Here is a 10,171-nt window from a genome sequence, read left to right on the forward strand (position 1 = left end):
AAGTTTCCTCAGAGCCCACCCCCTCGAGAGGGGCGGTAGGACTTAAGTCAGGGAACATCATTGACTGAAAACCCATATGGCAGGCCCCTTCCCCAGAAAACAAACCAAGAAAGAGAAAAAAAAAAGAGAGAGAGAGAGAGAAAAAGTACTACAAGAGAACTACCACTACTACATAGGAAACTTTTATCTTTCATTTATTCCGACTATTCTGGTTCTTTTTTTTTTATATATATAGGTAATTTTTTTAACCCCAGCAGGATGGTGGAAGGGGTACATGGCTGAGTGCCTCCGGATCTGACCCTGTGTGACGCCACCCGGTGCCTGCAGCTGCCCTCTGGAAGGTGTTGCTTTAGTGGCAGAGCCGTAGGGCACCAAGCATGTGTGTGTCTCCAAAGTCCTGGGCACCACATCACAATGCCTTCCTGAGAAGCAGAATCAAGGACAGTTGCTGATCTTCATTCCTTCCCACCAAAGGTATCTCATACACCATCTTTGGAAGTTGGAGCCAGGGAGCGCCTGGGTGGCTCAGTTGGTTAAGTGTCTTTCTTCAGCTCAGGTCATGATCCCAGGCTCCTGGGATGGAGTCCCACACATTTGCCTCCCTGCTCAGCTCCCCTGAGCCTGCTTCTCCTTCTCCCTTTGCCATTCCCCCAACTTGTGCTTTCTGGCTCTCTGTGTGTCAAATAAGTGAATAAAATCTTTTTAAAAAGTTTGGGCCAGGGGGCGCCTGGGTGGCTCAGTGGGTTAAGCCGCTGCCTTCAGCTCAGGTCATGATCTCAGGGTCCTGGGATCGAGTCCCGCATCGGGCTCTCTGCTCGGCAGGGAGCCTGCTTCCCTCTCTCTCTCTCTCTCTGACTGCCTCTCCATCTACTTGTAATTTTTCTCTGTCAAATAAATAAATAAAATCTTTAAAAAAAAAAAAAAAAGTTTGGGCCAGGGATGCCTGGGTGGCTCAGTTGGTTAAGCCGCTGCCTTTGGCTCGGGTCATGATTCCAAGGTCCTGGGATCGAGTTCCACATCGGGCTCCTTGCTCGGCGGAAAGCCTGCTTCTCTCGCTGCCTCTGCCTGCCTCTCTGCCTGCTTGTGTGTACTCTCTCTCTCTATCTCTGGCAAATAAATAAAATCTTTTAAAAAAAGAACGTGTGGGCCATACTCTTTAGCCATTCTACTTTCCCTGGGGTAATTTGCCACCTCCCTGAATGTACCTGCATCTTTCCCAAAATCTACTTATCTTCCTGCCTTCGTGACCATAATGAGTCTATAAATTTTCAATAGACAGTGTGAACTTACACTTGCTAATATTTGCATAACATGCACCTCTTTCGATCTCAAAGAAAAGCTTCACACCACAATGGTCTCTAATCTCCAATTAGTTTCTGTTCTGGGATCCCACTGGAATTCTATGCGCCTGTCCCCTAAGATCCCATAAATTGTGGTCCAGTTTCCCAGCCAGCCAAGGAAAGCACATGGGAAATCTTGCTGAAGTATGAGTAAGAGCCAACGAAAGGGAACATATTTATCTGCCTCGAATGCTGGGACCTGAGGAAAGCAAGTTTCATTACAGACAAATCAGGAAGGAGGTGCAGATTGCTTTTTATGTCACTCTGGAGTGGAGGTCTGCTCACTCACAGAGGCTCAAAATCTTCACAAAGGACAATGCCCCCCACCCCCAAAGTCAGCTGGGGATTCTCAGGAAAACTTTAATTGAAAGTATTACGGATTCTCCAACTTCCCAAAATGCAGGAGGAACATCTACAAGCAAGACTGTCACCACTTTTAGGCAATTACACTTATTTACCTTTTTTCTTCCTAGAAAATCATCCTCTCTCCCAATCCATGATCTTCTTTTGTAACAGTTTCCTAAAGAAGGAAACAGGTGTCCTCCCATTCCAGTTCCATCCAAAATAATAAAATAAAAATCTTTAAAATTAAAAAAAAAATTGTGATTTGTTGAGACAGAGCACATATGCAGAGGGACAAGCAGACTCTCCCACTGAGCAGGAAGCCCGATTTGGGGCTCGATCCCAGGACCCTGAGACCATGACCTGAACAAAGGCAGATGCTTAACCAACTGAGGCACCCAGAAAGCCCCAAAATAATTCAATTTTTAATCACTTTGCCATAGACACTTTTGGGTGGCTTTGAAACACCAGAATCTCATTGACTTATTTATCAGTGTCCTCTTCACCATCTCAGAAAAGGACTGGGTGCCTCTCAGAGGCCTCTCTCCCCTCCTGACCCAGGTCCCAGCCAAAGGTCCTTCACATTAGAGTATGAGGAACTGAGCGGGATGGGGTGTGGAAGCACCCTGGTGTGGGGTGGGGGGCTCTGGGGCCCTCCCACTCCCAACTTCAAAGACAGCGCCTGCTTTCCCCTGCCTCATATAGGTACCCTGGGTTTGCCCTCTTTAAGGTTCCTGGTTGCTGCTAAGGTCTGAAAATCTACTAAGTAGCACAAAAGCCATCATGTGCATTTTGGCCACACGGGACAGAGGGAGATTAAAGGAAGAAAGATAAAGCTCCCCAGAATGAGCCAGCAGCTCTGGGCTTCCCCGCACATCTTTCCTGACCTTCAGAACCCTGGGAAGGAGCCCCTTGGTGCAAAGTCACAGGGGGAGCCCACGCACAGCCCAGGCCTCCTGCCCCAGGTCCTCTCCAGCCATAAACTGACCCCCTAGCCCCTTCCAAACCGTCTACAGCCTCAAACCACTGACGTGCGGTTCAGCACCCATCTCCAGAGCGCAGGATGCACGTGGCTTCCCGGCACCCTTCCGTGGCCGCTCCCAAAATCACCGTGGGAATGTCGCAGCAAGGAGACAGGGAATCGATTTTTATCCTCTGGGTTGTCTTCCCTCGTAGCCCCTCAGGAGTCCCCACGCAGCAATGCCGCGTGGGCCCTACTGCTCTGAATCCACTTCCCCGGAGGAATCCGCTTTTCTTCAGCGTCTGTGTCTGCAAACCCGGCTCCTCTAACACCCCCCACCAAACTTACCAAGAACCAACGGGGGAAGAAGTTCATTTCTGGCCGACAAGCCTTTAATCCCTGAGAGCTGTGGCTGATGCAGGAGCAGCTTTTCTCCAAATGGTGATTTCGATACGAGGTCATTTTGCCTGCCAGCCCCCAACATCCCTGACGTGTGGCTCCCAGGGGCCTCCCTGCGGCCAGGCCTGAGAGTGGAGCCCACCCTTGGGCTCATTTTCCACCACGCTGAATCCAGGCAGCAGCCCCGTCTCACTACAAAGGGTGCTGAGTAATGAGGTGCCGCCACCAGGAAGAGAGGCAGCAGGTCAGACAGATCTGGAGAATGACACTGGCCTTCAAGGGCCCCTCACAAGGGAAATACCATTAAGTAGCAGATCTGAATAGATATACTGTGTTCCACATTCACGCCGTAAGGATGGGGTTTCCTCGAGCCCTAATCAAAGGAACTCTTTCACCTGAGATCACTTGACCAATCGGTGACTCAGTTTCCTTATACTAAAAATGAGGATAACAATACATCACAAGATTGTTTTGAGGAGCACACACGTTACAAAGTGTTTAGAGGCACATGGGTGGCTCAGTGGGTAAGCATCTGACTTCAGCTTAGGTCATGATCTCATGGTCCTGGGAGAGGGCCGTGTCAGGCTCCTTGCTCAGCGAGGAGTCTCCATGTCCCTCTCCCTCCCTCTTCACTTCCTGCCCTCTCTCTCTCTCTCTCAAATATATAAATAAAATCTTTAAAAAAAACGAAGTTCTTAGAACACTATATGCACATAGTACAGGACACACAAGCACTTGTTAAACAGATAAAAGGGTACAAGAGGCTGGCTTCCCTTCAGATTTCTAATAGGCTCCTGTCTGGGGGTCTCTAGCTCTTAGGAAGTGGGGAGGCCGCAGAAGCCCAAGATTGTAGAGTTCCTCTGAGGCCAAGTTCAGTTTCTATGCAGGACAGAAAACCTATAAAACACATCCCAGACTTGCTTCGCTGCCTTCCTAGTAGGGAATCCGTTCCCTCAAGAGTGGTCCAACCTCTCTTCCACTATTTGGGATATAGAAAACGTTTAGACATTTCTCCATTGGTGCTGATTCCATCCTCATTTTTAACAATCTAGCTGTGTGTTCATCTGGTCTTCTGTTAGTTCCTTTATTCAACAAACATAGAGGACTCACCGTGTCCTAACTGTGACCAAGACATCCAGCATCTCATCCCACAAAGGAAACATATTAGCAAATGTGGCAGCAAAGAGGGATGGGGTAAGGCAGTGACACCTGAATCAAGATCAAACTAACAAGCAGAGCCTGCCATGAAGAACATTCCAGGTATGGGCCCCATAGGCATGAAGGCGGAAATGAATAGATTATGTGCAGACAGCAGGACAGGGGACTAAGGGGACACTGGAAAGGAAGGCTGCGGAGCAGCTGTCGGCATTGGAGGCCTTGCGAAGGACTCTGGAATTCCTTTTGGTTTCAGCCAGAAGCTACATGAAGGATTAAGCAGGGAATCATCAGATTTGCCTATATTTGTAAAAGATCACTCCTCTTCCACAGAAGAAATGGGGATGGGGTGGGGGTGTCCACGATCCTAGAAGCTGGAAATGGAAGCAGATGAAGTTTCCAATATCCTGGCCAAGGAGTGAGTCTGTCGCAGTGAGAGTGTCAAGATTTGCAGTTCTAAACTTTTTAGTAAAGTGGCTTATTAAACACACAGCTAACTATTGCCCGGGGTTCCTACTTTTGTAATAAGTTTTTTCTGAAACTCAAAAAGGGGAGAGGGGCTCTCTGCATCACGTGCCTGTCGGGGCGGAACATCATCGTCACATTACAGGGTGTTTTCAGAGCCTGTTATCCTTTTAGTACGACATCCCTCCCACCCCGAGACAACACCGTGCCTCTTTCCGCCAACAGAAGTTGAGTTTTTCCCTTTCCCTCTTCCTTCTTTCGAGGGCAGAGCTCAGGGCTTCTCCAGAGATTCCATCCTAAGTTCATAGATCTCACCGAGCCGACCACATTCCCCTCCCTGTGGGCGCCAGGAAACGCCGGAAACATCTGTATCTGCACCTGAACATGGGACCTTGGATCCCAGCTACAGTTACTTGTGCTGTGGTAACAAGGACATCATGTCGCGTTTCAGGACATTTTCGTATATAAGGCCTCGGGTCGGGATGCTCAGGGTAGGAAAAGGGTGGGTTCGCCCCTGGGCAGAGTGGCATACCTTCTCCTCCTGGCCTTTGCCCGAGTTGAAGATGCCCTGTTCCTTCCTCTTCACCTGAGTAATCATTATCTCTGCTTCCAGAAGCAGCTCAGGGGGCCACCTCCATCCGAGGGGCCACCTCCTCCCCAACCCCGCTGGACCAGGTGACCCTCCCCAGAATTCCATATAAATCCCTGTTAACGTTGATCCCATTGCTTCCCAGAGGCTCTTTCTCCTTGTCTTTACTTTGTCTCTCCTGCTGGACCCCAGGAGACAGGTCTCACTCATCATTTTATCCCAGCAAGGTTCAGTATGTTGCTGAATTAACACATGGCATGTCCCGCACATCGCTGGCAGCTGGATGAACTGGAACACAGTGTGGCAGCATGTACTGAAGCAGGGGTTCTCAGAGCACCAGGGGATTCAGTCTGTGAAGCATCTTCCTTCGGCTCAGGTCATGATCCTAAGGTCCTGGGATCCAGGCCTGCACCGGGATCCCTACTCAACAGGGAGTTGGCTTCTCCCTCTCCCTCTGCTTCTCCCCTCCCTCTCAAATAAATACATAAAATGTTTTCAAAAAATAAATTTAAAATAAATTAAAAAAAAATTAAGCAGTTCTTCTCAGCTGCAGGTGATTTGGCTCCCCAGGGGACATATGGCAATGCCTGGAGAAACGTTTGGTTGATGTAATTGAAGGAAAGGGTGCCACTGGGCATTTGATGGGGAGAGGCCAAATTGGAGGTGGCCAACATCTGGCCATGCACAAGACAGGCCTCAGCAAAACATCACCCAGTCCACGAGGTCGACAGGGGAGACCCGCATCTAATCTAGGACCTGGAAAACCTTTTCCTAGGTTTACATGATCAAGGGAAATGTATCTGTCCATCAAAACCACAAGAATGTCTAAAGCAGCTTATCCTCGGAAGCCCCAAACTGGATGCCATGTAAAAGACCATTAACAGGAGAACGGATAACCGACTACAGTACCTACGTGATGGAAGACAACAGACGATAACGAAATTTAAGATGCCACATACGCGACAACAAGAAGGAATCCACAGATGTCCTGAGGAACCAAACCACCAGAGCAAGGTAACAGGCAAACTTGATCGCTGGTGATGGAAGAGAAGCAGGGGGCAGGGAGTGACTGACTGGGAAGGAGCAGGAGCGAACCTCTGGTGTGCTCAGAATGTTCCTGATCCTCATCTGGGTAGTAGTTACACACAGCGTGCCGCATGCTAGGACTCATGTGCTGTGTGTGTGTATTACACCTCAGCAAGCTTTACCAAAGGCAAAGGTCCTCCAAGAGCCCCAGCGGGCAGGAATCACACACTGGAGCAGGTCCTCCGAGCATGACTTTCTAAGGATTTTGGTGCACAGCTGGCAGGAGCATTGTAGATATGTTTATGGAGACCTATTTCACCACAGACACCAAAAACCTTACAGTGGGTCCTTGATTCAATTCTGCTTCGGTCATTTTCTGCTAAGGATTGTGCTACAGATGTGCACACAGACTTAGGTTTCAAGAATATTTATCACAGCAGAACAAACACAAGAGGGAGGCAGCAACAACACGGACCCAGAGGAAACTGTGTGATACCGCGGACTCATTAAAATCGACATTTAAAAATGTAAATGGAAAACTACTACAATATATTAATTACAATTATAGAGCAGGTCACCCAACAAGCTGACACCTCAGATATATGAAGAATATACTCAATATGATTAACTATGATTAGCTAAGGTCATGAGGGGTTATGGGATTTCTTAAAATTTTATCATTTTTCCCTAAAATGTACATATATTACTTATTAATAAGAAAAAATACACAATCACACTTCTAAAAAATAAAGGTGAGTTTTCAACTCTAAAACTGAGTACCAGGGGCGCCTGGGTGGTTCAGTGGGTTAAAGCCTCTGCTTTCGGCTCAGGTCATGATCTCAGGGTCCTGGGATCGAGCCCCGCATCGGGCTCTCTGCTCAGCAGGGAGTCTGCTTCCTCGTCCCTCTCTCTGCCTGCCTCTCTGCCTACTTGTGATCTCTATCTGTCAAATAAAATAAATAAAATCTTTAAATAAATAAAATAAAACTGAGTACCAGACCCCACACAACTCCCAGATTCCCCATGGATTCAGAGCCCTGCTGCCTGCAGAAGCGCTCTATCGACGCTCATCACAGTGGCTGAGACAGATTAAATAAAGAGAGAACATTGCAGATTTCCTGTCTCTTATCCGACTGTGCAGATTGGTTACACAAATCCAAATCCATACATGCATTAGATCTCACTGAACTGCGTACGCCCTGAGAAAAAGACCCTGTAAAGCAATTCCCTGTAAAAATACAAAAGTATTTCTGACAGCAAAAGTTTTCAGATGCTGTAAAGAAAAAAAAAAACTAAAAAGGCACGACCTTCCCTGATTAATCAAGTCTCCCTCGAGAGAAGGCTACCACTTCCCCAGGTAATCTCATCGCCTCAGATGAAACCATGTTTCTCTGTGAAGTGGAGGTAATCGCAGCTCTCTCGGAGTACTCGCAAAGGTTTGGCGTGATTATGAAACGGAACACTATGACCGACCGGGTCCCGCTGGTTGTGGTCACCGTCATGCCCACAGCCTGAACACCACCTCCCTCCAGGAAGCTCCCTTCTCTGAATTCTGTGTGGTAGGGGCACGTGGCTGACTATTAGGGAGCACTGCATAAGGCGTACCCTGTCGCTTGTCCAGACGCCCAGCTCCTCCCAGAGCCACGGAATACCATACAGAGCTAAAGCTAGGAGCAGTGGCTCACCGTGGACACCAATGATGAGGGCTCAGGTACCTCAGCTCACAAACCCATTACAAGCATATACATTTAACTCTAGCTTTAAGATGTTTCTCCTCTTACTTCTCAGTCAAAAAAGACTTTAAGCCGAGTAAACCAACAACAAACCCTAAGATAAAACATTTAACCGTGTTAATTTCCTAAGGCCTACGGTCGTCTTCAGCTTCTCAAGGTCACACCTCCCTCCTGAATGATTACCGAGGGTTGCTGACACGGTACACAGAAAAAAAAAAAAAAAAACTCTTAGGATGTCCAGCCTCTAAGAGAAAAAGCAAACAGCTCAGAATGCAGCCAGCCACGGCAAAGGAACCACCGACAAAGCCAAACACAGAGGGGCCCCTGAGCATCTGGGAATCTGCCTGTTCCTTTGCCTCCTCAGAGGAAAGGAGTCACAAGACTGCTCAGAATGGGAAATGAGAAGGGCAGAAGCGTCCTGAATTTCCTGCTGCTTCCAAGGAGTGAGCCCGCCTGCTGTGCTGCTGTGTCAGTTATTTACACAGTGGGCAGGTGAGGCTGACAGCTTGAAGGGGTTATTTTAGAGGGAGAGCTGTAAGTCTGATCAGGAGAAGGTTCTGGACCCTGGGGTCCCAGCACGCATCTCCAGCTTCCAAGCTGACCCTCCCTTCAGACAGGGTTTAAGAGGCAGCAGGGCAAGCATGGTCTTTGTATTTAAATCACCTCAAGGGGGCCCATATCTCCAGGCACAACCAGAAGCCAGGGAGGAGAGGGAAGGGGGAGAGGGAGAGGGTACCTCCACTCCTATCTGCTGGCTGCACTTCTGGAGCGCCTGATCCAGGAAGCTAAATGTGTGGACAGAACAGAAGGAAGAATCTGGGAAGACTGGAAGACTAGAAGAGCTGTTCGTGGACTAGTCTCAACCTGAACCACAGAAACACCTCTGCCTCCCTGCCCTCCTCCCCTGGGCTGGGCACCAGGTGCCTCCCTACTGCACTCCAGATGCAGATCCAAGCTCAGGGGTGCCCAGTGCCGATGCCTCTCTCCGGCGCAGGGACTCTAGGGCATCAGCGGGACTCCTAGACAGCACCTGTGATCTCTAATTTAAAACCAAAACCAAAATCCCCAACCAGCCCAATCCAGCACAAGCAATACATATTTATGTGTAAGACACCTATGCATACATACACATTCACTTATCTACACACACACACACACACACGCTTTTGCAGCAGAAGGCAGGCATGAAACCTGTTCCCTAAGTCCTTTGCTTTCCTCATCTGCTTCTAGCAGCAACAGCCATTTCTGCTACAGATTTTCCTATTCGAGGGTTGATCACAGATCCAAATGCCACCATCCTGTTTGCCACCCTTTCCTACCCCACCGGCCCGCTGACGTCTGTCAGTGAACCAGGGAACAAAGATGGAAGACAGGCCCAAGCTGCCTTCCTAAAGTGGGGTTATATTTGACACTTTAATAAACCTCAGAGCCTGAGCCTCTCTGCTCTCAGACTGGCCAGGGTGCAGCTCTCACTCTTACCAAACCCGTCCACCTCTCCTCCCCCCACCGCGGGGCACAAGGGTTTTCTCTGCCCGGCATCTATTTCCAGGCCCCAAAAATCATATCCCATTGTTCCAGGCCATCTGAACTCATGCTTAATAAACCATCCACCTCACCCTTCCGCCACCACCCCGAATTTCCCACAGGGAAAGACTGTTTCAAGAAGAAAAGGAAATTCTTCATTAGGGCTGGATTTTAAAAGCAAGCTTCCACAAAAAACCAGAAAACAAAATTGGGTATAAATACCATCCAATAACCACTAAATGTCTTTGGTTAAAGCACCTGCCTGCCTGTGATTCTCAGGTCCAGATGTGAGCTCAGTGCACATCCAAAGGAAGCAGAATTTGAACCTGATGCCAAATGACAAATGATCCTGAACTTCATGACCATTTAAGTGCCACAGTGGCTAGACTAAATTGCTCTGATGCAGAATTTCTCCCAAGTATAGGTTACTGAGAAACATAATATTGCTTGAAAATGTATTTAGGTGCGCTCATCCTTCTCAGACCAACACTCATGGGCTCTTAGTCATAACCAGGCTTAAGCTAACACGATTCCCCTATTTTCCCCAGAGAGGGAGGGAAACAAGAGGACATGTCTCTCATGTTCCAAGATCAAAAACTGGATCACAGCACTCACAGCATCAAGTCTGCCAAACCAG

Source organism: Mustela nivalis (genome assembly GCF_964662115.1).
Source record: "Mustela nivalis genome assembly, chromosome: 15".
Taxonomy (NCBI): Eukaryota; Metazoa; Chordata; class Mammalia; order Carnivora; family Mustelidae; genus Mustela; species Mustela nivalis.